This window comes from Apium graveolens, unplaced genomic scaffold (genome assembly GCF_009905375.1).
Source record: "Apium graveolens cultivar Ventura unplaced genomic scaffold, ASM990537v1 ctg4823, whole genome shotgun sequence".
Classification (NCBI taxonomy): Eukaryota; Viridiplantae; Streptophyta; class Magnoliopsida; order Apiales; family Apiaceae; genus Apium; species Apium graveolens.
In genome coordinates this window covers 75,772-102,020 of record NW_027418705.1, presented here as the reverse complement: position 1 = coordinate 102,020, position 26,249 = coordinate 75,772, and the positions used below count along the sequence as shown (strand labels likewise).

At 35.2% G+C, this 26,249-nt stretch overlaps 1 non-coding gene across 1 annotated transcript; it reads right to left on the bottom strand.

Annotated features, from left to right (window-relative positions):
* Positions 1–6,090: 6,090 nt before the first annotated feature.
* LOC141702248 (small nucleolar RNA R71) lies at positions 6,091–6,197 on the bottom strand. The gene has a single exon (XR_012567062.1). It is a non-coding gene; the product is annotated as a small nucleolar RNA R71 (small nucleolar RNA).
* Positions 6,198–26,249: the final 20,052 nt, after the last annotated feature.

The window sequence follows — 26,249 nt, the reverse complement described above, 5'->3', positions numbered from 1 at the left end:
ATTCTAACAAAGCAGTTGGAGTTGAGAGCTTTGAGATTCATTTGAGCTTCAAATAGCTTTGATTCAATGTCAAGTTTAGTTTCTATATTCCAGATTCAATTGAGAGAGCATTGAGTTCGTTGAAGGGGCTGGGGTGTGAGAGTCAGGATGAGAAAAAATTATGGGTGAGAGAGAGTGTATTAGGTGAGAGAGTGTATTAAGTGAGAGCGTGAGCTGAGTGTTTTTAGTTTTTAGGTTTTTGATTTTGATTTTCGTGTGACTATGTTGATTTGGGGGAACTAAAATTTGTGTAAAGGGGAAATATTTGGTGAAAGGGGAATAACTTAAAACATTTACGAGGAAAAAGTATGTGATGAGCGCGCTTATATTTTTTAGAGTTTACATTATCTATCGGTTGTATTAGAAATCGCTATTTGAATATCCATACACAATGATTTTATTTGGAGCGATGTTTCTAGTACTTTTTTACATCGGTGCCACAAGTAACTGATGTCGAATGGGCGATGTCTATTAATAGATTTTATAGTGCCGTTAAATGTGTATAGATCAGCATCCACGCAAATATATATTATCTGTTTATTATTTTCACCCGATCCATATCCATTCACAATAATAAGCCGATCCATATTTATATAAAATACAAAACTAACAGTTCTAATATATAAACACTCACAACTGAAGATTAAGGGAGCACATATTAGGGTTTAATGGGGGCGATTGAATACGAAGGAATACTTGAGATTGAAGAATATATTGATAAATTATTGAAGAAACAATCGATCAAAATGTAAGTTTAACCCTAAACTCATAATATATACATTTTTGGAATCGGGCTTTTTTGAATCTTACAATTGATGTTTTTTATGTTTATATTTGTATTTTATATGTTTTGTATACATCGTTTTACATATGTTTTGTACTTTTAACACACACTGATTGTGCACAACTAATTATACAATAATAATTACACAAGACTAGGTTATATACTTTAGTTGTGTACCATGGTGGGAAATTTGTGCATGTTCCTGACGAAAGTTACAAAACTGATAAATATATGAAGTATGAATATATTGATGTGGAAAGCTTTATCGCTGAAGAACTAAAATAGGGTTTGGGTGATATAATGGGTGAATATGACTCCTTGTTTTATTATGCAGATGAAAAATTTATAAAAAAAAATGGGATACCTCTCTTGTCTAACCAATCAAAATATGAGGTCGTTGAAAAGAGTAAGGTAATTAATGGTATCATAATCTTATATGTGTATCATCTATTGAAGAGTTTGCTTGATATTGGGAATGATAGTGGTGACATAGGTATTGATGGGCAGAAAGGGGAAGGGGCGAGGGGGAAGAACTGAGAAGGATGTGAATGAGGCAGATAGTGAAAAGGGTGGAAGAGAGGTGAATGAGGCAGAGAGTGAAAGGGAGGATGTGAATGAATCAGAAAGTGAAAAAGGTGATTGTAGTGATGATGCATTAAATAAAATTAGAAAGGCTACCAATGAAGATAGAAAAAGAATACAACAAGAGAAAGACGGTTATTTAAGAGATTATGAGGATGGAGAAGTGGAGGGTCGGTCATTAAGTGAAGATAGTGAATCAGACTTGAATTATGTTGTCATGAAGAGATGATGAGGACGCAGAGGTGTGCTATGCTGAGTCACCAGAAAAGAAAAAAACAGCTATGTGTCCTAGAGTATTTATAAGTAAAACACCAGACAAAAACATCAAATGGAAATTAAGTATGGTATTTGTTGATAAAAAAAAATAGTATAAACTACAGTGAGGAACAGTAGTATGGCTAATGAGATACCTACAAATATTTAATAGATGATAAAACTATAATATGGGTGGTATGTGCAAAGGGTTGCCTTTTTAAAATGTGGGTCAACTAAATTGAAGATTGTGAAGGTTGGAAGATAAAGACTCTAGTTAATGAAAGTAACTGTAATAGTATGTTTGTTGGGCACATATCCTTTTGTTGTTACTTCCTTGTCTAAACTACTTACTACAACTATATTATCATGTCTGGAATCTTAAGATCTTGGTTTTGTGTGTTTTATATATTTTTTTATTCAACTCTTCAGTAATTATAGGTTATGGTATTTTGTGTAGTAGTGTACATGTATTGTTAGGGGCATATACAAATACAAATTCACATGACAATAATAAAATACCACAACCACTTGTTAAACACTGCCTTAAAAATTAGTCCTTAAACAACATTACTATCACACTAGTTCTTAAACAATATTACAAGCACAATTACAAATAAAAACAATAATTATCTTCCTTAATTTTCAAATTTCCTTTTCCTTTCTCATTGTCACTTTCTTTAACTCCTCTGTTTCTTTGCTATGCTATCAGTACTCATTAGTTCATCACTCACTACAATTGCCTTCCTCTCATTAAAGTGCAGTTCAACAATCAATCTGCCAACCTTTTCTTTTTTAGCTTCTAACTTAGCATTCAATTCTTCAATAACTTCTCTACCTTTCAGTAAGAGGAGGCTCTGCCCATTGAAAAATATTACAAGTCAAATCGGATCCTACAAGAAAAATACACAAAAATAAAGTATTATCACAAAATATCCTAGCATATAATTTAACACAAATATATATTATATAGACATGTAACCAACCTTAAATCGACTACACCCTAAAAAATGTCTTTCGGGATCGCGAGTTCCTTTCCTCCAAGCCTCCCATATCGGAGCTGCAATTCCACATCGGCAGTTAACGTATTCGAATCTTTGGCTCAGTCTTCTTGAAGATGGAAGAGAATTTCTAGAATTCGAACTTGAAGAGCTCATGTTTTTTTATTTCAAAATGAATGCAATAAGATGAAATGGGTATATGAGCTTGTTGTGTTTGATGAAATGGGTGTATGGGGTTTATATATTAATGTTAGATAATTCAGGGTGGGTGGGGATTTAAATCTTGGGTTGGATTTTTTTAATGGGTCTACCGTTACATACATCTGACGTCCACATAAGCACAAAATGAACAGCTAAGCAAGTCTAGTCACTTTTCCATCCATTTTTTAATGTCAACAACTTAAATGAAAATTTTTCAACGTTCAAGTAGTTGACTGCAAGTTATTTCAGTTTAAGTACCCACTTACAAGTTCGGCTCCACTTTAGTGACAAATTAGCCATTTAACCCATTGTTGACCGCTCTCACTAGTCATAGATCAAGTTTTGCGGATAATCGCTGAATGGTGGTTTTGAATTTTTAAAACTGGCTATTTGCGGTTTGGGTGCTGTTCTAAATTTTTGACGATTTTTTCTTTCATCTTTTCTTTTTTACGATTTCGAATGTTAATATAAACCTTATATTAATGGGTTTAATTTGAACCCGGTGAAAATAAGAAGCCTTGACTTGTAATCCAATGGCCTTTCAAAAATTTATCAGGCCCACAAGAAGCAAGTGCGCCAAAGTGCATCGTTGTATCAATAAGGTTGTTCATAAGTTGTTTGGTTAATTTGACAGAGATTGTTTAAAATCTATATTAATATTTCATAACTTCTAAAAAATAAATTAATTAAAAGATTAAAAAGGATAGATTAAGACTAGAATAATCGGGCCTTAAATATTGAGTAATTTAAAATTTGATAACTAATACATTTGAAATTAGAGTGCTAGACCTATAAACAATAGAGTTTGTTACCACTTTTTTATATTATTTTTATATAGATATTTTTATTAATTGAATATTCTAGAAATCCTTTCATAAAAGTTAACTAGAATAAGGATAAAATTCATATTCGTTATTAAAGGAAATAAACATATAAATATTTTAGAAAAGCTGTATCTTCCTCAATTATAGAGTATAAAATTTATTCTTGGTATTATTTTGGATGGCGTGATGAAAACTTTACGAGCAAGTTTCACAATTACTTTATTGAATTAGGATTTGTGTATCTATATAATTATCTTCGTAGATTGAACAAGTTCGCACAGCTCTTCAGACCACTAGAGGAATGTCTCATTTTTTTATTATTCTTACCCACTTTTGCATGTGGCTTTGATGTACAAGATTATTTTGCTTATCTGAATTGCAGCATGTATAATATATGTGTTATTGTGTTCGTATGCTATGTATGTATGGTAAGTGGCATTTATATCCATTTAGAATGTTTCGTAAAGGCTTAAATTGGTATTTTATACTCAAGTTGTTTGTGTTTTTGATGTGTTTTTGTAGTGTTTTGCATTTCAGGGCATATTCGAAAGAAGGAATGGATATTGCATGTTTTATGCTTAAAAGGGTGGTAGGATGGAACCTCGGTCGATTGCGCGCAAGAAACCAGGATGAGAAGTCAAGGAAACAAGAAAAATCATTTTTTTCCAGAAGCTCGGGGTGGCCACGCTGGTCTTGGGAGCGGCCGCGCCCATTTGACAGAAAGCAAGGGCGGTCGCGCTGGTATGCGGGGCGGCCGAGCCAGGTCGTTTTTCCAGAATCCTGATTCTATTCTAATTCGAAGAATTGAAGCGTCCAGATCATCCAGAAGTCTATATATATATAAAGACGTTTTTCATAGAGAAGCGAGGGAGAGGACAACAAGAAGACCTAATAGCACAATACAACGACGGAGAAGAAGATCTTATTTTTACTTATGATTCTTTGCCTAAGTTGTAATCTTGGATGCTTGTTTTCTTAGTTGTTTGAACCTAAGACTCTTGTTAACGAACTTTGTTATATTCATTCAGTTATTTAGACCTAGTTTATCTTATTTATATACCATGCTTTCATTGGAACCCATAGTGACGATGAGTTCGGCTATGAGCTAATCATTGTCATTGGGTTCTAACGGATTTACTTATGGATTTCTATAGTTAATTATTTTGATACCTAAGTGTGTGGTGATTGATTGATATCCTAGCATTGATTGTGCTTATTCGTCTTATGTGTGTAGCTAACATATATGATAGTGTGTTAATCTCTATTGAAGCGAAAGTGAATATAGATGTTTAGAACTTGCCATGCTAGCATAGGTTCATGTATAATTGTTATGCATGATTCGTAGGTAATTTTAACCATCTTACTTGCCCTATGTAATCACGATAGATTACTTGCGCATTAAACATTTATGTTGTCAAATTCTATAGATATATATGGTCTCAACATAATTGGTGTCTATTCAGCTTCTATCTCTTTTGTGGATGTCTGGTAGTAGGGTATTCGTACAACGAAAGTTGGCGTTTACTAGTTTCGTGTTATCTGATTAGTTGTCATCACCATTGCATGCTAAGGTTAAGAACAACGACTTTGAATGATGTATTTAATGAAGTTAGAATCTCAAGTTTGTCTCATATAGTTAAAACAACCTTTTAATCTCTTAGTTATTTGCATGTTAGTTTAATCTTAGTTAAAAACATCTCAACTTAATATTGTCTTAGCATTGAGCGATAGCCATACCATTGTTGCATAGGTGCATAATCTTAAGTTAACTAAAAAGAGTCTATGTGGGTGCGAATATGATTTATATCTTATACTACTTGTGAACGCGTATACTTGCGTATAATTTTAGCGCGTGTTTTCGCCCTAACAAGTTTTTGGCGCCGCTATTGGGGACTCGGTGTTAATTTTTAGTTTATGTGCTTAACATCAGTGGTCGTTAAAGTTCACTGACTCAGACTCTCTTACTTACAAGGTTTACTTTAGTCGTGTGTTTCAGGTACTCTAGTTATCATTGTAATGGGAGAACCAGTAGCAAATCCGAAAGCTTTGATGGATTATTCTTTAACCGAAGATCAATGACATTCAGTCTTGCATTGTCAGAACAGCCATCGCGGCTAATATTTTTGAAATCAAGGCTATCACGATTCAGATGGTACATAATTCAGTCCAGTTTGGGGGTTCTCCAATGGAAGATCCCAATATGCACATTAGGGATTTCATCGATATCTGTGACACCTTCAAGTTCAATAATGTTTCTGAAGATGCTGTGAAACTGAGACTGTTTCCATTCTCTCTAAGGGACAAGGCTAAGAGCTGGTTACACTCTCTACTAGCTGGTTCTATCCCTACTTGGGAGGATCTTGCTCAGAAGTTTCTTACTAAATTCTTCCCTATGGCGAAGACAGCTGAACTCAGGAATGCTCTTACTCAATTTGTGCAGCAATTAGGAGAAACTTTATGTGAAGCTTGGGAGCGTTATAAAGAGATGCTTAGGAAGTGTCCTCATCATGGAATGCCTGACTGGATGGTGATAAATTGCTTTTATATTGGTTTGGGAGCACAGTCGAGACCTATGCTCGATGTAGTATCAGGTGGAGCTCTATGGGCTAAAAGTTATGCGGAAGCTTATGAGCTGATTGAGATGATGGCTGCGAAGGAATATCAGTACCCAACCCAGAGAATGCCATAGGGCAAGGTAGCAGGAGTTCTGGAAGTGGATATAGCTACAGCTATCACTGCTCAACTAAAGGCGTTGTCTATGAAGATCAATTCTCTGGCTAACTATGGTGTTAATCAGATAACCAGTGTTTGTGAGTTGTGTGCAGGTTCACATGCGATGGAGCATTGTGCTATATCTTGTGAATCAGCACAGTTTGTGAGCAACTTTCAGAGGTTGCAACAACCAGGTTAGAGAAATTGGACTTAAAGTTTATGGAAGGTGTGATCTAGGTCGGTAAGACCGCGTTATCTTATTCATTCATGAGTTAGACCGTAGGCCCACAATGTGAAGACTCTTATGGACCTAAATTTGTGTAAATTGTGGGCTAGGCTAGCCAGCTCGCATCTTCTTCCAGATGGGTTGTAAGCCCATGGGGTGAAGTGCGAGTTGGGCTGGTGAGCTCTTTGGAGAATTACCATGCGAGCTGGAGCAAAATACTGAGGAACTAGCAACGTCAGGTGGGGGAGTGACCAGACGAGCTCACATTTCCACTTTTTAAGTGATCGGGCCAGCTCACATCATTCAAATTCTAGTTTCATTTTGGATAAAGACTCACAAACGATTGAGTTATTCATAAATTTTAGGGCCGACACTAAATATTCCGAAAATCATGAGAAGTAATGTGAAGATGTCGCGGGATTTTAGGAGCCATGCGGGTTCGGTTGGGATTTACGTGACTAATTGGTTGAAGGATGATTTGGAGATGGGCTTGGGCTTGCACGAGTCAAAAATTACTAACCCTAGCCACGTAACTTATTTCTCAATAACTACGTGAGGCTTGATCCATATAAATAGGGTATGTAGGCACTTGTATGAGACATGATTTAACACTTGAGAGTAAAGAAAACCATATTCTTCCTTAAGGAGTCATCATACAAGCTCAATCACTACCATACACAACCTTCCACTGCCCTAAAACATCACCCTTGTTGTTTATTCCAGCCACAAACCTCCAAAATATTGTTAAAGGAAATTCTCCCTTTAACATTTGACGCTAGAAGGAGGGCAGTTTTTTTACATCTTAGGGAGAAAAGATGACCAAAGAAGGCAATTCGGTGGTAGTGCCAGAAAGAGGTATCAAGAAAGGAACCCCGAATGAGATGGAATGAACGCCCCCGAAGAACCAGGCTCCACTGCCCCCCTGGTACCCATCGATGGGAATGCAGTCTTAGCCTATCTAGAAAGGCTCGGTAACCAGATGAGTGAGATCAACACCAGGATGTCTGGGATAGAGAAAGGAACTACCAAAAATGTTAAGCGTAAGGCATGTTGCCTTAAGCTTTCTCAGCACAACTGGAAAGGAAAGGGCCCTCAAAAGTGACTCATCCACGAGTTCAATGATGTGGCAGGCGAGACTAAACAAAAGAACAAAGAAGCATCATTGAAGTGGGATGAGATACCCCCGAGCTAGGTCAAGCGAGGTAGATTTCTAAAAGATCGGGGCAAAATCCAGCTTCATCTGAGGCAAGTTTAACCAGCATGTTGGATCACGACGAAAAAAATTGAGCGAGCACGACCTCAGACTCAAACTAGACAACCTCAAATAAAAAAGGGAGGAGGAAAAGCCCAAGGATCAGGAGCCTCGACAAAGGACTGGACAATGAAGACATATCATTTTCCTTTTACTCTACAAGCAAGCATAAGATTCTTTTACTCTAGCATTTTCCTTTTTGAGAGATTTTAGAGTAATATACAGAGTATACAATTCCAAAGACATGTCATTAATGGTTTTTTTACATTCACTCTTACTCAGGTTAGAAAGATAAATAGTGATTATATGATTGCTTGATGGGTTAGCTTCAAGACCATCATCATTAACCATGTTAGGTCACACACACTGTAGAAGGGGGTTGAATACAGTGTTTAGCACAATCAAATCGAATATAAGAACTCAAGTAACAGAAAACAAATTTTATTCAACACAATAAACTCTGTTACAATATGAAACTGTCCTCTCTCAGTGATGAACAAGTAATCACGAGAGCTGCTAGAGTTACAAAGAATAATAACTTCGATAATCGTAACACTTATAGTGTAAACTCTATGCCTGTGTTTATATACTACAAAGTTACAAGATAATCTTCTAATTGATATGGAATATAAATCTGCTTCCTAAAATATATCAACTAGTTATCTTTTCTTCCAAGTATTCCATTCTTCATAGATTTCTTTCTTCATGCACAATTCTCTCTGTCTTAGTCTCGATCTTCTTTCCTTTTAATCAGCCGCCTGTCTTATCTTTCCTTTCATCAGAACTACCCAACCCGGATTTGTCTCTTCTTTCCTTTCATGTAACAACTCTTGCTTCAAAACCACTAGTTACATTCTTCAAAGGTTGAGCCTGTTTATCATTGGTGAATCCTGGTAGGAGTATTTTTGAAGGTTTAACATGAGCAATGTCAGAGGTTTTCTTTTCCTTATCTTCTGATATCAAGCCAACTTGAGCTATGTCAGAGGTTTCTTGCTTGACTGTCATATCAGAACTTACTACATCTTGACTCTGAACAACATGAGCCATGTCAGAGGTTGTTTGAGAAATCTTCTTTGAAATCAGAGTAAGACTAGTATCTTCTTCATCATCAGTTATTTCTGCATCCATGACTGGCATATAAACCTTTACAGGTTCATCAACTTTTTCTTTGCCCTTGAACCTTGGATCAATTTCCATTTGTGATTTGGCCTTGGTTGCCTCAGAATTTGTTCTTTCCATTATCACAATACCCTTAGGTTTTGGAAATTTTCTTTCAACAACAGAAGTTTTAGATTTTGTCTTGACACCTTCTGCTTTGAGTCTAGCTTCTTCTTCCTTTAGACTCTCAAAGTCCATTCCTGGATTTTTTTTAAGAAATAACTCCCTTGAAATTTCTTCATCAAGTTCCAAATGTTCACCAGAACTTATCCTTTTACCAGTATCAGAACTTATTCTTCTCCCAGTATCAGAACTTGTTCCTTGACTTGTAATTCTAGCTTTACTCGATGAAAATCCTTTGCCTTGACCTTGACCTCTACCCTTATCAGAGTTTCCCTGGTCATCATTTCCATCATCATTTCCTTTCAGTGTCTGAATAGATTTGCATTTACAGGTAAAAGAAGAGAGACAAGCAATTCCACAGAGGATTAGATCTCATTGAGTTGAGTTTGGTGAGAAGCTTGATTCTTCAGAATTTCTTCAATTTGAGTTTGTTGCTTTTCCTGAGTTTTCTCAATGTAGGCAATTCTGTCAAAGGCTGGCTTGAAAAATCTGCTCTTTTCAAGTTTCACATTCATATCTTGTTGGATCAAGTTTTCTTGAATTTTATTCACCTTGTCATGAGTTATTGAGTGTTGACCTTGAAGGTGCCTTGTACTCAATACAGTAACTCTCAGCTGTGCCTTGAAATCATCATTTATCAGCATTTCATCAGCTTTTGCAAGATGCTCAATAAGAATCTTTTCAGAAGGAACAAAACTAACTGAGTTCCATTCTTTAGTCCACTCCCTTCCTCTAGGAGTTTCACTCCAAGGTACTGGTGCTTCCCCTATAACAAACTTCTTGACTAAATCGGCTTTATTAACTGTTTGTTGAGATGCATGTCCTGATGGACCAGCTGCATCAACATCTAAATTAGCAGCAGCTTCACCAACAGTTTCTTCATTAACAGCATCAGAACTTGTAGAATCTGCAGTATCAGCATCCTCGGATAAAATAGTAGTATATGAGGCTATAGAGGCTTCAACATCATCCTCTAAATTTTGATATGCAGCCAGGTTCTGATCAACATCAAAAATTGATATTGTTGGTGGAGTGAGTTGAATTGGTGGAGCTTCTAAGTACAAAACCTCAGGTACAATCAAGTTATGAATATCAATTTCAGCACTTGTACCTGGTTCTTCAGTATGTACTGGATCAACTATAGGTGACATAGGAGGTGTAGGTATTTTAGCTTGAGCAGTTTCTGGTTGTGCAGTTTCTGGTTGTGCAGAAGGAAGTAATTCAATAACAACTGGTTCTGTTGAGATCAGAGATTCCTGATCCCCTTCCTTAGCTGCTTCCACTACATTTGAATCTGACTCAACTATGTCCCTATGAGCTCTCTGTTTCTTTACTTTCTTCAAAGATGGAGACACTGTAGGAGCTTTATCATTATAATTTAATTTTCTAAGCCTTTTGAGGGGCCTAGAACTCCCAGTTACAGTATCTTTCTGAGAAGAAACCTTCTCAGCTTCTACAATAACAGGTTCTGATATGGGAACCTGTTCCTCAGCATCTGATTCATCTCGCAGAATAAATCTCCTTCTCTTCTGTTGAGTCTGAGGTACTTTCTTAGTCCTTTTGGGTTTGGAAGATGAAGGCTGCACTGTAGGATCTGAAGGTTGAGGTTGAGAAGTTTGAGGTGTTTGTGTAGAGGTGGTAGGTGCTGATGGATGAGGTTCGAATGGTTGAACATCAGGATATAGTTCAGTGTATTTAACTGGATCGTAGGTTATTAAGGCTTGTTTGACAGATAAAGGAACTAGGAGGGGTCTTAACACAGCCTTCTTATTATCAGTAGATAATAAGTCATTAAAAGCTCTTTTAGCTAGTCTGAATGATGAAATTAATTCACTAGCAGATTGGGGCTTATTATCACAACAAAAACTATAGATAAGCTGACAGAATCTAGCAAAATAAACAGTATTTCTATGTTCTGTCATTCTATCCCCAATAAAACCTAAGATAGCACTTGCATAATCAAAATCAGTTTGATTTATGAGAGCATACCCGAATTGTTGGCTGAATATGGGAATTGCATCGAAATTAGAATATTTGTTTGCAAAAGCCTTGGTTATACAGTCAAAGAAGAAACTCCATTCCCTCCTTATGTAGGATCTCTTCAACTGACCCAGCTTAGCCAATGTCCTCTCATACCCCAGACCAGCCATCATGTTTTGAAGAACTGGCTCTTCAACATTAGAATAAACATAGTTCTCAGGCAGCTGCAGTGCTTGGAGAACCGTAGCCAATGTCATGACATGCTCATCCTCCCCTGATGAAAAAATAATACTTGGGGACCCTTGAGCACCACCATCATCCTATACTCCGCTTCTCCAGAACTCCAGTACTTGAGTACCAGAGACTGCTTTAGGTGAGATCAGAGCGTACCCAATATCAGAACTAGCAAGAAAGTCCTGAATGAAATGAAGTTCTGATGGGGCTTCTGACTTGTTAAGAATAGCGGAGAAGTTATTAGGAACAAACTTAGCTCCATCAAAAATTACATCTTTTGGTGCCATCTCTGTAAGAAATTAAGTGAATAAGAGAATGTTTGCAAAGTGTTTGTAAAAAGTCCTGAGTGAAAAAACAACTTCAGAAAATAAAAGAGAGAGAGAGAGAAAGAAAAAGAGATTTAGAATAGAAAAGTAAGTAAAAGATTAGAAAATCTTTTATCTCTCATATATATACTCTCTCCACTCAACAGTCATATTTTTGAAGTATTGGATACACTTTACACCTGGCACCATGTGAACAGTCAGTAAACGGTTAGAATAAGAGTTAATGGCACATAAAATAAGCAATAATTACCGTGCACATGCAGTTTTTCAGGACATACACATTAACCACTAACCTACAATGATTATGACTATTTTATCTCACATTAACCAATATTCTGTAAAAATATTATCGTTCAAGTAATGACAAAAAATAAACCAAGTAAATAAATACTGCCACGTCAGCATCAAAACTTGATTATTATCATGATTTAAAAGTCATCAGAATATGGCTACTTAACTCGAAAAGTGAATGTGTATTCCTGTAATTCTTCACACAAATACTGATATGGTTTCATCAGAACTTAATCATCAGAACTTCCATCAGAACTTGTCCTCAGAATTTATGCAATCTGACACATAAACTGTTCATCTAAAATAACATTGATCACCACAGTAATTTTCATCATTCATATGGAGTGTAAGTGTGTGCATTAAGCTAAATATCAGACAAAGAGTAAAGTCTGATTCACTTCAGTATATCTTAGAAATAAGGCATAACTAAGCTCAATATCAGAATTTGCTTGTGTTAAAAGAGTTCCATATAAACAATTACTTCAAACATGGGATCTTTAGTATATTAAAGACTACTAGGTCAACATCTAGCACAGTTATCCTCATTGGATTGAATAGTCACATAAACATTCAAATCATTATCAGAGTTTAGAAATTCACATCAGACAACAATCAGCACTTAAGTAATTTTCAATTCAAGCACATAATACACAAAGATAGTAATATCTGTAAATACTGATCATAAAATCTGATGTATCAGAACATAAACTAAGCAAATTTAGAGAAAGAACCTGAAACCATTCCAAGTTCATTTACCAATCTTGTAAAAGTAGCTTCACACAGTGGTTTTGTGAAGATATCTGCTAGTTGTTGATTTGTGGGAACAAAATGCAATTCCACTGTACCTTCATCCGCATGTTCCCTTATAAAGTGGTACCTAATACTGATGTGTTTTGTCATTGAGTGCTGAACTGGATTACCTGTCATAGCAATAGTACTTTGATTATCACAGTAAATAGGGATTTTAGAAAATTCTAACCCATAATCCAGTAACTAATTCTTATCCAAAGAATCTGTGCACAACAGCTTCCTACAGCAATGTATTCTGCTTCTGCAGTTGATGTGGAAATTGACTTCTGTTTCTTGCAAAACTAAGAAACCAATCTGCCTCCAAGAAATTGGCAGCTTTCACTTGTGCTTTTCCTATCAATTTTACATCCTGCAAAATCTGCATCTGAGTATCCTATTAGCTTAAAGTCTGATTCTCTAGGATACCACAATCCCAGATCAGCTGTACCCTTAAGGTACTTGAAAATTCTTTTCACATCTGTTAAGTGAGGTTCTCTCGGATCTGCTTGAAATCTTGCACAAAGACAGGTAGCATACATGATATCAGGTCTACTTGCAGTTAGATAGAGTAGAGAGCCAATCATACCTCTGTAATCAGTAATATCTACTGATTTACCAGTATCTTTATCCAACTTAGTTGCAGTGGCCATAGGAGTGGATGCACTTGAACAATCCTGCATTCCAAATTTCTTCGACAAATTTCTGGTGTACTTAGATTGACAAATAAAAGTTCCTTCTTCATTCTGCTTGACTTGAAGGCCCAGAAAATAGTTAAGTTCTCCCATCATACTCATTTGATATCTTGACCACATCAGTTTGGCAAACTTCTTACAAAGTCTGTCATTTGTAGAACCAAAAATGATATCATCAACATATATTTGCACCAAAAGTAAGTCATTTCCATGGTTGAGGTAGAACAATGTTTTTTCAATAGTCCCTCTGTTAAATACACTTTTCAGAAGAAACTGAGCTAATGTCTCATACCATGCTCTTGGAGCTTGCTTAAGGCCATAAAGTGCTTTATCAAGCCTGTAGACATGATTGAGAAATTTGGGATCTACAAAGCCTGGAGGTTGTTCAACATATACTTCCTCTTCCAATTCTCCATTAAGAAAAGTACTTTTCACATCCATTTGAAAGACTTTAAACTTCTTGTCAGCAACATAAGCCAAAAATATTCTTATGGCTTCTAATCTAGCAACTGGTGCAAATGTTTCATCATAATCAATTCCCTCATGTTGAGAGTATCCTTTTGCAATCAGCCTTGCTTTGTTCCTTGTAATTATGCCATCACCGTCAGTTTTGTTTCTGAACACCCACTTTGTTCCAACAACTGATATGTTCCTTGGTCTTGGCACTAGGGTCCAGACTTTATTTCTTTCAAATTCATTTAACTCTTCCTGCATTGCTTGCACCCAATCAGCATCTTGAAGATCTTCTTCCACTTTCTTTGGTTCAGTCTGAGAAAGAAACGAATGATAAAGACATTCATTTGATGTAGTTGTTCTAGTTCTGACACCTATATCAGGATTTCCAATAATTAAGTCAGGTGTATGTGCTTTAGTCCGCTTCCTTGTAGATGGAAGGTTTTCTCTAGAACTGGATGCTTCTCCATGATCCATACTGTCTCCATCAACATTTTCTGATGCTCCCCCTGAAATTATGCTCTTTGTGTTGGATCCTTCAGAATTTGAGTTTCCAGAAATATCAGAACATGAGTTTCCATAATTATCAGAACTTGGCCCATCAGAACTTGAAGAGCCTGTTGTAGGTTCTGATGCTTCTTGAGATGTGGTTAGATCTTCAGTATGCTACCCCTGCACAGGTGCATTTTCCTTATGCGTAGTCACCACAGTTTCAATAACATCAGAGTTTAATCCATCAGAGTTTGCAGTATCAGGATTTACAGAATCAGAATTTAAAACTTAATTTTCGAATCTCAGCTGATCATGATCATTGAAATCTTCAAGTCCAGTAATCTTCTTATAATCAAAAGAGATATTGATGATTCCATGACAACCATTGTTCTTAAATTGTAGACTCTGAAGGCTTTTGTAGAAAGTGGATATCCAACAAAGGTTCCTTCATCAGCTTTTAGATCAAATTTGGATAGTTGTTCGGGATGAGTCTTAAAAACAAAACACTTGCATCCAAATACATGAAAATACTTCAGATTTGGCTTCTTTGTCTTCACCATCTCATATGGTATTTTTCCATGCTTGTTGATAAGTGTTGAATTCTGAGTAAAACAAGCAGTCTGCACAGCTTCAGCCCAAAAGTATGTTGGCAACTTTGCTTCATCAAGCATAGTTCGTGCAGCTTCAATAAGAGTTCTATTCTTTCTTTCAACAACTCCATTTTGCTGTGGAGTTCTAGGAGCAGAAAATTCCTGCTTTATTCCATGGTCTTTGCAGAACTCTTCCATGATCAAATTCTTGAACTCAGTGCCATTATCACTTCTTATGATCTTCACAGAATCTTTGACCAATTTATCCAGTTGCTTGACATGATCAATCAAGATAGATGCAGTTTCACTTTTTGTGTGCAAGAAATACACCCATGTGTATCTGGTGAACTCATCCACTATGACCATAGCATATTTCTTCTTTGCAATAGACATGACATTCACTGGACCAAATAGATCAACATGTAGTAGGTGATAAGGCTCAAGAATTGATGATTCAGTCTTGCTCTTGAATGAAGATTTTTTTTATTTTGCCTTCTGACATGAATCACAAAGGCCATCAGGAGCAAATACTGATTTTAGAAATTCTCTCACAAGATCTTTCTTGACAAGTTCATTTATATTGTTAAAATTTAAATGAGAGAGTTTCTTGTGCCAATCCCAGCTTTCTTCAATTGATGCTCTACTCAACAGACAGATTGCAGAACCATCAGTACTTGTTGAAAGCTTGGCTTCATAAATGTTACCAAGCCTGTATCCTTTCAGAATAACATTTCCTGTAGATTTGCTTACAACTTCACAGTATTCTTCAAAGAAATCCACATGATAACCTCTGTCACAGATTTGACTCACGCTTAGCAGATTGTGTTTAAGTCCTGAGACCAGAGCTACTTTTTCAATGATGACATTCCCAAGATTGATATTGCCATATCCCAGAGTTTTTCCAATGTTGTCATCTCCATAAGAAACACCTGGGCCAGCTTTCTCCACAAAGTCTGATAGCAGGGCTTTATTTCCAGTCATATGTCCTGAACATCCACTGTCCAGAACTAGGATGTTCTTCCTGTTGCCCTGCAATCACAAAGACCACTAATGATTAGTTTTAAGGACCCATAATTGCTTGGATCCTTTGGCCTTTTGAAGTTTGTTAACATTTGCAGCGGATTTAGCATCAGATTTTATGTTAACAGTTTTTTTATCAGAATTTGCAATATCAGACTTTGCATCAGAACTTATACTAGAAGGAATAATGCTAACTTTCTTTACAGAAGGTTGTATTTGATAATAATCATAGTACAACTATGATATTCCTTACAAGTATAAATGGAATGCCATAAACTACCACAATGAAAATAAGGATTTTATGGCTTATATCTAACAGACTGACTCTTAACTCCTGATTTTGAAGGTAAGGAGTTTATATTCTTATTCTTCCTGCAAAAAGAAACCAGATGGTTAGAATTTCCATAGTTATGACATGTTTTTCTAGGAGTATTAGAAAGAGGCTTATAATTGTTACTTTTGTTCATACCTTCCTTTCCATTCCTATTTTTCCTAGGTGGCTTTACCCTGTTTACATTCTTAACATCTTTCAGCTTATGTTTAAGCTGCTTCTTAGTCATTAAGCCTATGTTAACTTCAGTTGGCTTATCCTGTTTAGGTTTTTCAGAAGTTACTTTCTCCTTAACTTCTGATTTATCAATATCAGACTTTGTAGTTACAAACTTAACAGGATTTATCTTTGATTTTTGTTTAACAACTATAGGCTCAGTTTCTACAGTTCCCTTACTATTCTTATCATCTCCATAACCTAAGCCCTCTTTCCAGTTTCCATAACCTAAGCCCTCTTTCCAGTTTCCACTACTAAGAATATCCTGAGTTGCTTTACCAGAGTTAGTCCAAGTCCTGATAATCTCTCTTTCCTTTTCTAACTCAGTTTTTAGAGATTCATTCATTTTTAACACTTCATCCCTAACATAAAAGGGATCATCTCTGTCTTTCTGAGTTTGATGGAACATGACTAACTCTTTTTCTAAATAATCATTCCTCTTTTTATAAGAAAGATTTTCAAAAGTTAATCTTTCACATGTTAAAGTTTGATCTTTATAACTAATGAACATGGTTTTAAGATATCTTCTCAACTCAGTAATATCATCAGTATAAAAGGCATAAGTAGTTTGAGGTACCTTTAAGTTAGCAGTATCAGAACTGCTATCAGCATTTGCCATCAAGGCATAGTTTTCCTCATCCTCAGAATCTGAAGCATCTGACCAGCTTTTCTTCTTTGTGACAAGAGCCTTGCCTTTGTCACTTTTCCCTTTTCTGCAATCTGGAGATATGTGGCATTTCTCACCACAGTTATAGCATTTAACATTTGAGTAATCTCCTCTGTCAAACTTTCCTCCTTTGCCTTCAGATTTTCTGAAACCTTTCTTATCAGAACTTGCACCTTTCCTGGAAAACTTCTTTCCTCTCATGAATTTTCTGTATGCAATCTTTGTGATCCCTTTCACCATAAGAGCACACAGCTTCATCATCTCCTCATCATGGTCCATCTCAGGTATACTTTCAGTTTCTGAGTCATCATCACTATCAGAACTTGATGACTCAGTATCAGACTTTGTGATGAGAGCCTTTCCCTTGCCTTTCTTTGAGGCAGCTTCTTTGGGACTTTCCTCCTCAACTACAAAGGCAACTGTTCTTGACTTTCTTCCATTCCTCTTGTTTCTTTGTTCCATCTCAAGTTCATGAGTCTTGAGCATCCCAAAAATTTCGTCAAGAGTTATTTCCTCAAGAGCATAGTTGTCTCTTACTATTGTGACCTTCAAATCCCATCTTTCGGGAAGAGCTAACAGGAACTTAAGATTTGAATCTTCAATATCATACTCTTTGTCAACTAGTGACAAATCATTCAAGAGTTTGACAAATCTGTCATATTAATCAGTTAATGACTCATCAGGCTTTGAGTCAAAGTGCTCATACTCTTGAGTGAGTATTGTCTTCCTGTTCTTCTTGATTGAATCAGTTCCCTGACACCTTGTTTCCAAAGCATCTCATAACTCTTTTACATTCTTGCAGTTAATTACCCTGTTTGACATGACATTATCAATGGCACTATGCAGCAAGTGTCTTACCTTTGCATCCTTTGCAATCAATGAGATATCTTCAGCAGTGTAATCACTTTTCTCCTTTGGTACAGACTTTGCTGGCTGACCTGCAACTTCCACAGAGAGTTTGGTTGGCATATGTGGTCCTTCATAAAGTCTGTCGAGATATGCTGGATCTGTAGCTTCCAGAAACATAGCCATCTTTACTTTTCATATGGAATACTCAAAAGGTTTCAATATGGGAACTCTTATAGTCTCATATCGACTATGGGGTTATGGTTTTTGGAGGTTCTTCAGTTTTGGTGGGCTTGGTTGGAGTTTCTTCTTCAGACATGATTGATTTTGGATCTTAAACTGTTTGTGTGTTAACGGATAACTCTGATACCACTTGTTAGGTCACACACACTGTAGAAGGGGGTTGAATACAGTGTTTAGCACAATCAAATGGAATATAAGAACTCAAGTAACAGAAAACAGATTTTATTCAACATAATAAACTCTGTTACAATATAAAACTGTCCTCTCTCAGTGATGAATAAATTATCACGAGAGCTGCTAGAGTTACAAAGAATAATAACTTCGATAATCGTAACACTTATAGTGTAAACTCTATGCCTGTGTTTATATACTACACAATTACAAGATAATCTTCTAATTGATATGGAATATAATTCTGCTTCCTAAAATATATCAACTAGTTATCTTTTCTTCCAAGTATTCTATTCTTCATAGAATTCTTTCTTCATACACAATTCTTTCTGTCTTAGTCTCGATCTTCTTTCTTTTCAATCAGCCGCCTGCCTTATTTGAAAGTCATCTTAAGTCTTGATATTATCTCCTGATAAATATCTTCTGATCACTTAAGTTCTGATATCTTAAGTTATGTCTTCAGTATAAGTGTTGATTTCCAGTTAAGTATTGATTTGTCCTGTTAGGTAAGATCTGAAAACTAAACACAAATCATATTACACATGACATTATCAAATATATCTAACAAACCACTAGTGCCAAATTCACATATTCATCTTCTTCATCAGAGTCATCACCATCAACCCAGTCTTTTTCCTCAATGATGAAAGTTTTCTCTTTTTGTCTCAAGAGATCAAAATATTTCTTCTTTTAATCAACAACTTCACCACCTCTAGGGTTCTGTAACTTTCTACATTTATTTATAAAATGTCCAGCTGTTCCACATCTTTAGCATTTGAATTTGGATAATCAACCAAATTCTTATTTGTATTGAACTCCTTGTTGAATGACTTGAATAAAGATTTTCTTTTGAATATCAAGTTAAAAAATATTTTTGGCAGAAAAGCCATATGTCCATCCAACTTTTCTAGTTCATCTGTTGAAGATGATTCACTCTCAGTTGCAACATCTTTGGCTTTTTATTTTGATAATTTTGATCTTGTTTCTTCAGCTTCATTGGTTGCAGATTCCACCTTGGCTTCCACTTTCTTCCCACAGTGATTTGATGTAACAAGAGCTACGGGTCTATCTTATCTTTGGCCCTTTTTAATTTCTTCATCTTGTTGTATTTACAGCTCATAAGTCTTCAGGACTCCATACATTTCAGTCAAGAGTGTATTTCATGTATTCATATGAGTTTCTGACAGAGACTGTTGTTGACTTCCATTCCTTTGGAAGAGATCTTAAGAACTTCAGATTAGAATCTTTGACTTGATAGACTCTTCCATAAAACTTTAACCCATTCAATAATTTTTGGAATATGTTGAATGTTTCACTCAAGCCTTCTCCGGGAATAGTGTGAAAATACTCATAATATTGTATGAGAAGTTGCATCTTGTTCTCTTTGACCTGTTCAAATCTTTCCATAGATTTTGAATGGTATCTGAAACATTCTTAGCTGTAGAGCTGTTGATGACACATTCAAACATGTCAGAATCTATACCATTAAACATAATTTTTATAGTCCTCTTATCTTTGTTGACTTCTTCAAGATCTTTTGATGAATAATCATCTGGATTCTTTACAACAATTTTGTCAGCACTAATGGTTCCATCAGCTACAACAAGACCTATGATTGTCTCTATAAGAACATGAGGACCATTGTCAATATAATCAACAAAACTCTCATCTTGAGACATCAAGTGAAGCCTCATCTTCACTTTCCAGTGAGAATAATATTCTTTGTCCGGCAATAAAATCTTCACACCAACATCCTTCTTACCCACGATTGATTGAATAGCTTCAAGATCTTTAAACCCTCTATATGTTGAAGGCTTGCTCTCATAGCAATTCTTATTTACTTCAATCAATAACATGATAATATGTGTAGAGGAGGGTTGAATACAGATTATAATTTTCAACTTCTTAAACCTTAACAACTACTAAAAGGAAATGAAAACACAAGACTTAAAAATTTCAGGTGTTTTATTTGATAAATTGCTACCTGAGTTATATATTGAAGAAATATTATGTGCAAATTACAAGGTAATTTCACAACTACTTTTTACAGTATTTCTCTCGGAAATATTGCTCTCGGCTAAGCTCAGTGAAAAACTCTATAAACTTATTTCTTATATGAAACACTACTTCTACTTGGTTTATATAATACCAACTTACAATCTTTACTAGTCAATTCAAAGCACGGTCTCCTAAGTTGAGTAAGATTGCTTCTGCATTATTTCTCATGAAACTTGACAAATGAGGCTAGATTTTATATTGATGTATTGCTTTGTGTATTCGTCCAATTTGTCATGCATATAAATATAATGTTTCTTCTTCTTCAGAATCCAAGATCACATGCACGTTTTGTCTTGGCTTTCATTTTCAAAATGAGATCTTCAATCAACCCATGTGCTTTGTCAGATTTCATAAATATGCTTTGTCAAGTCACTTTCAATTGCTATTTGTTACTCTAGCCATTGATAGTGTATTCTTCGAGCATTTGATGATTTGATGAGTTTAGTCGTTGATAGTTTATTCTTCTTAGTCGTTGATGACTCATTTCACTTAGATATAATTACATGATTTCATATTTATAATTAACCATTATATTATATTTATCCATTGAGTCAATTATGACCAATTATTTATTGAGATTTACATGAAAATGTTGAAAAAACTTTGTTAGATATATTTGATAATGTCATGGCTAATGTGATTTATGTTTAGTTTTCAGATCTTACTTAAACAGGATAAATCAGTACTTACTGAAAGTCAGGACTTAAGGATATCAGTACTTATATTATCAGGAGATAATTATCAGAAGATGGATATCAGAACTTAAGTACTGAAGGACATTCAGTTAAGGAAGGCAGCTGGTTAAAGGAAAGAAGATCGAGACAAACATAAGAAGAGATATGCATGAAGAAGGAATTCTATGAAGAATAGAATACTTGGAAGAAAAGATATCTGATTGATATATTTTAGGAAGCAGAATTATATTCCATATCAATTAGCGATTATCTTGTAACTGTGTAGTATATAAACACAGACATAGGGTTTACACTATAAGTGTTATCACAATCGAGAAGATTATTCATTGTAACCCTAGCAGCTCTCGTGATATTTGTTCATCACTGAGAGAGAATAGTTCCATACTGAAACAGAGTTTATTGTTTTAATAAAGTTTGGTTTCTGTTACTTGAGTTATTAAAGTTTGATTTGATTGTACTATACACTGTATTCACCCCCTCTACAGTGTGTGTGTGACCTAACAAGTGGTATCAGAGCCTATCTGTTAACACACAAACAGTTTAAGATCCAAACACAATCATGTCTGAAGCAGAAACTCCAACTAAGCCCACCAAAGCTGAAGAACCTCCAAAGATACAAATCCAAAGCCGATATGAGACTATTAGAGTTCCCATATTGAGACCATCTGAATATGCCATATGGAAGGTGAGGATGATCATGTTTCTGGAAGCTACAGATCCAGAATATCTTGATAGAATCAAGGAAGGGCCTCACAAACCAACCAAGCTCGTTGTTGCAGTTGCAGGTGAAGCAGCAAAGTCTGTACCAAAGGAGAAGAGTGATTACACTACTGAAGATATCGCATCAATTGCTAAGGATGCTAAGGTACGACACTTACTGCATAGTGCTATTGATAATGTAATGTCAAATAGGGTAATTGTTATTCCTAGTGGACTAACAATGAGATTTACAGAAGGGGGGTTGAATGTAAATCTCAAAACTTTTTCAAGTTTTGAGCAGTTTTGAAGGCTTTGTGTTCAAGATAAACAAGTGTGTGAATTGCTTTAAGCTAATATAGACAGATATATATTCAAGCACTAATGTAAAGAACACAACAGACCTTAAAAACTTTTCTGGTGGATTGTTGTTCCACCAGAGATGGTATTTCAGAAAATCTGTGATTCAAGATGTTGATCACAGCTGCATCCTAGTACAAACTAGATAATTTTTCTCTCAAGATTTTCTAAACAGCACTGGAAAAATTCTTATCTAATTACTAGCTGCTACTTGGTTTATATATTACCAAGTGTACAAGTGAAGACAAAGATAAAAATACAATTATAAAATAAGTTCTCTACTTGTTTCTTCTCCATATCACTCAAGTACTTTGTTGACTATTGCCTCTTTGTACTAGAGTAGAACGGCTGTTTTTCTGATGTTCCTGAAATTAGGCTTCCACATTTCAGTTATCTCTGACAACCCATGTGCCTCTGTCTGCTGTTACAACTACCACTTATCAACTGCTATTTAACAGAACATCCGTTGAAGCCTTCATCCGTTGATGGCTTTATCCGTTGATGTGTTAGTAGTTGAAGCTCTATCCGTTGAAGCTTTAGAGACATCCGTTGAAGCTTTGTTTCTCATCCGTTGAAGGTCTTTAAGATATCCGTTGATACCACTTCATTTATACAAAATTACAAGGCATGAAATATTTACAATTGGCCTTCCTATTTGCATATCTTCTAGTAGTCAACATAACTTAATTTTTCTCTCAACTTTTAAGAATTATATCTCAAATACAAAGACTGAAATGTGCTACAACACTAGACTTATTTCTAAGTAAAGCTGCACCATCAACGGATAGCCAAAGTGGTCTTATCCGTTGAGGCTGCAAACACTAAACTTCTACTTAAGTGTTTTATTAAACATATCATCAAACTAATGCACATATATTCATAACAATCTCCCCCTATTTATGTCTATAAGAATTGTAGACATAAATTCAGGGTTAACTTGATGATAACAAAACACTTAACAAATATATGAATTGAAACTAAGTAGAAATTTAAAAGTGCTGCAAAAGTGTATGTACTAGGAGGTAATTGAAGATTTACAGAATTTCCAAGGGTGCTCCTTTAGTCTGAGCAAATCATCTTTTTCTTCTTTGTTCCCTTGTTTTCTTTCCTAGCCCTTTGTCATTTTCCTCAATTTGGAGTTGGAGTTGTCTGTAGAATTCAGCTTCATCTTCATCACTGATATCCAACTTAGATTGCATTTCCCTGAGAGTTTCATTGCTGGCAATCTTGAGTTGGTCTTCAAGTCTGAAAAATCTTCTGACTCCTTTATCATCTCTAAATTCCATCAACCAATGAGGTGATTTGTGAATTGTAATTCCCCTTTCTGGAATGAGTAAATGTAATATCCCATATTTTCAAATATTATTATTATAATTATTTGGAATTATTTATGTGATTTTAGGTGAATTATCTGATAAGTGGAATTGATGTTTGGGTGTTTAGATGTGATATTATTTGAGTATTTAAATTTTTATATGTCTAGAATAAAATATAGATAATTGTGATATTTTTCTGGTAATTTTTGGAGTGTTATATGATTTTATAATGATTTATGTATTATTAATTATTTTCTGAATAATTACCAAAATTATTTTATAAAGCCGGGAATCGTCCGACTTCAACCGTTTTTGCGTTTTTACAACCCGAAACTTTTCCGAAAACTCCTTCCTAACCTAATCTGGTAATTCCGGACATTTTCCGTGTTTTGACTTTTTCGATCCGGATTACGGTTTGACCCGTGCACGGCCCGGCGCAAGTTTTTCGATACGATAATCATTTCGGTGAACCAACGAAACCCGTATTTTCAAAAGACGGGATATTATTACATTATTTTCGTATAAAGTATTTTATAAAAAGCCCGGTTTGGATAATTATCCAATTTTGATATCAAATCGGATCGTTATTGCAATTACTTAGCGGCTAAGCAACTAATTTAATGATCCAAAACGATCCAAAACGATCCAGAACGATCCAATATTCCATAAATATAAATAGCCTATTTCTTATTTCGTTTATTCCGTTTATTCATTTGCAACCAGTTAAAACACCGTAAATACAGAGAAAAACCCGAGAAAACCGATACGTTCCCGAGAATTAAACACACGAACGAAGGCGTTATCGAACTCCGATTCGGGCGTGCAGCATATCAAAACGAAGCTCTCGAAATCTTCTATCTGAATCAATCATCAGTTTCCTTCCAGAAATCACAGTAATTTTCTTATTTAATTATTTATATTCGAATTATTTGATAATTAAATTACGAATTTTTGTTCTTGATGTTGTTGATGTGATTTGATGCTTCCATGTTGTAGAGCATGTTTTTCTGGTCAATTTGGTATATTATACTTCAAAAATAGAGTTCAATATCATGTAGTAATTAAGGTTTTAATTTCTGAAAATTTCTTGAATATGTGTTCTTGGTGTTCTTGGAGAATTCTGAAAATCAAAGTCAATTTTGGAGGTGTTATTGAACACCAAATCACAAGTATGAATATCCGTTGTGAAGCCCTCAATCTGTTCTATCTGATTTTAGCATCAAAATGAATTGAGGTTTGGTAAATTTTAATTTCGTAATTTTAGGGTTCATCTTCGAATTTGGGGCTTTTTGTTTCACTGATTTATGGGTTATTTTGATGTTATAAACTGATTGTGCATAATCAGAGCTTCGTTTCCATGTATAATATGTTAAATTTGATTTAGAAACTGGTAAGATCGTAGTTTTGATCGGAGCTTTCTAAAGCTCGCCGGAAAAATCGATCGGTTGATCGATTGTTGTGGTTGTTGCCTGTATCGTGATTCTGGACAATTGTAGGATGTTATTGATGCAAAAACGCGGGCAAACAAAGCCATTTTAGGCCGGAATCGAGGTCACCGGACGGGGAAAGAATCCGCCGGAAAACTGGGTTCAACCCAGGATCCGGCCGGAGTTCATCCCGACCCGGACGGGTTGGGTGACCCGGTTTCGACCCACCAACTTGACCCGCCTTTGATCTTAAAATCCCCAAACCCCAACTCATAATTCTGTTTGTGCATTTTCTTTTTAAAATTTATTTCAAAATTCATTTTTCTAATTTCAAAATTCATTATATATTTTCTGAAAATTATTTTTATTCTACAATAAATCTTAATTGATTAATTAATTGATTTTAGTTGATAATTAATTATTTAATTTATCAATTAATTTAAATAATAATTGATTAATTAATTTAATTAGTTATTAATTAATTTTAATTGATTATTTAATTAGATTTAATTATCTACTTTGATTTAAAAATTCCGAAAAATAGTTTCGAGCTTTAAATATTATTTTAAATTATTTTAAAAGCTCGATAATTCTTATAAAATTATTTTAGGGTGTTTGAACCCTATTATTTTATTATTAAATGATTCGGAAGCCCATTTTAATTTCGAAAAATGTTCAAAAATTCATAATAAATCAACCGTTCGTCTGTTTAATACGAAACGAACGCGTACAGACTCAGAAAAATATTCCGCTTTCATTAAAAATACTTTCGAGACCCAAATCCTTTTTGTTTCGAAAGGTCGTTTGTTTACAAGTTATTCTGAGGTGATTATTGATAGATAAATCATATTTTGACCTGATTTCAGTTTTAAACATATCGAGTCGAACCTTTTGACGAACCGAGTCATATGTGATATGAATTATGTGATACGTGGATTATGTGCTTACGTGCTATGTGAATTATGTGCATATGTGGGTCAAGATTCCTGTGTTTGGCTGATATAATTATGTGTGGGCTATCGTATGGGTAGACGATAGGGTTTTGACGCGCCGTTCGTCAAGTAATTATCATTTAGACAATTAAAGTTGTATCTTTTAATTATAGATGCGGATCATTCGAGTTGATCAGGACAAGACATTGGATAAAGAATGGGATGGAATGGTATTGGGCATCTGGCTTCTAGCAATCGCAGGAGCAGCAT